Source organism: Arachis ipaensis, chromosome B1 (genome assembly GCF_059453495.1).
Source record: "Arachis ipaensis isolate K30076 ecotype BB chromosome B1, ASM5945349v1, whole genome shotgun sequence".
In the NCBI taxonomy this organism is placed as follows: domain Eukaryota; kingdom Viridiplantae; phylum Streptophyta; class Magnoliopsida; order Fabales; family Fabaceae; genus Arachis; species Arachis ipaensis.
This window is the reverse complement of record NC_142436.1, coordinates 128,229,363-128,230,843: the sequence shown is the minus strand read 5'-3', so window position 1 is coordinate 128,230,843 and position 1,481 is coordinate 128,229,363. Positions and strand designations below refer to the sequence as shown.

Genomic DNA, 1,481 nt, shown 5'->3' with positions numbered 1-1,481 from the left:
GCCTCTTGAGTACTGTTGGATGTAGCTTGCATTCCATGTAGACTCTGAGAAATCATATTGACTTGCTGAGTCAATATTTTGTTCTGAGCCAATATGGCATTCAGAGTATCAACTTCAAGAACTCCCTTCTTCATAGGCGTCCCATTGCTCACAGGATTCCTTTCAGAAGTGTACATGAACTGGTTATTAGCAACCATGTCAATGAGTTCTTGAGCTTCTGCAGGCGTTTTCTTTAGGTGAATGGATCCACCTGCAGAAGTGTCCAGTGACATTTTTGATAGCTCAGATAAACCATCATAGAATATATCCAGGATGGTCCATTCTGAAAGCATGTCAGAAGGACACTTTTTGGTCAACTGTTTGTATCTTTCCCAAGCTTCATAGAGGGATTCACCTTCTTTCTGTCTGAAGGTTTGAACATCAGCTCTAAGCTTGCTCAGCTTTTGAGGAGGAAAGTACTTGGCTAAGAAAGCCGTGACCAGCTTATCCCAAGAGTTCAGGCTGTCTTTGGGTTGAGAATCCAACCATAATCTAGCTCTGTCTCTTACAGCAAAGGGGAAAAGCATGAGCCTGTAGACTTCAGGATCTACTCCATTAGTCTTAACAGTATCACATATCTGCAAGAATTCAGTTAAGAACTGAAAAGGATCTTCAGATGGAAGTCCATGAAACTTGCAGTTCTGCTGCATCAGAGAAACTAATTGAGGTTTCAGCTCAAAGTTGTTTGCTCCAATGGCAGGAATGGAGATGCTTCTTCCATGTAAATTGGAATTAGGTGCAGTAAAGTCACCAAGCATCTTCCTTACATTATCATTATTTTCGGCTGCCATCTCCTCTGCCTGTTTGAAAATTTCTGAAAGGTTATCTCTGGATTGTTGTGTTTTAGCTTCTCTTAATTTTCTCTTCAGAGTCCTTTCAGGTTCTGGATCTGCTTCCACAAGAATGTTCTTATCCTTGCTCCTGCTCATATGACAAAGAAGAAGGCACAAAAAAATAATAATAATAATAGAGATCCTTTATACCACAGTATAGGGATCCCTTTGTGAGTGGAAGAAAAGGGGGAGACAAAGAATGTAATTATAAAGAAAGAAACACAACTGTGAGAATGGAAGAGATGTGAGATGAGATGTTAGGATATGAATGAATAAATAGAATAGGATGGGGGAGGTATAATTTTCGAAAATTATTTTGAAAAGGAGTTAGCGATTTTTGAAAATTGGTTTTTGAAAATTTGTTAGTATTTTTCGAAAATTTTTTTGAAATAAAAATAAAAAATAAAAATAATTAGTTAATTAAAAGGAAATTTTTGAAAAAGAGGAGAGATATTTTCGAAAATTAGAGAGAGAGAGTTAGTTAGGTAGTTTTGAAAAAGTTAAGAAACAAACAAAAAGTTAGTTAGTTAGTTGAAACAAATTTTGAAAAGATAAGAAGTTAGGAAGTTAGAAAAGATATTTTGAAAAGATATTTTTGAAAAAGATAAG

The 1,481-nt window shown here is 36.0% G+C and overlaps 1 non-coding gene across 1 annotated transcript; it reads left to right on the top strand.

Moving 5' to 3' along the window:
- Positions 1–326: 326 nt before the first annotated feature.
- On the top strand, positions 327–434 carry LOC148578335 (small nucleolar RNA R71). The gene has a single exon (XR_015903325.1). It is a non-coding gene; the product is annotated as a small nucleolar RNA R71 (small nucleolar RNA).
- Positions 435–1,481: the final 1,047 nt, after the last annotated feature.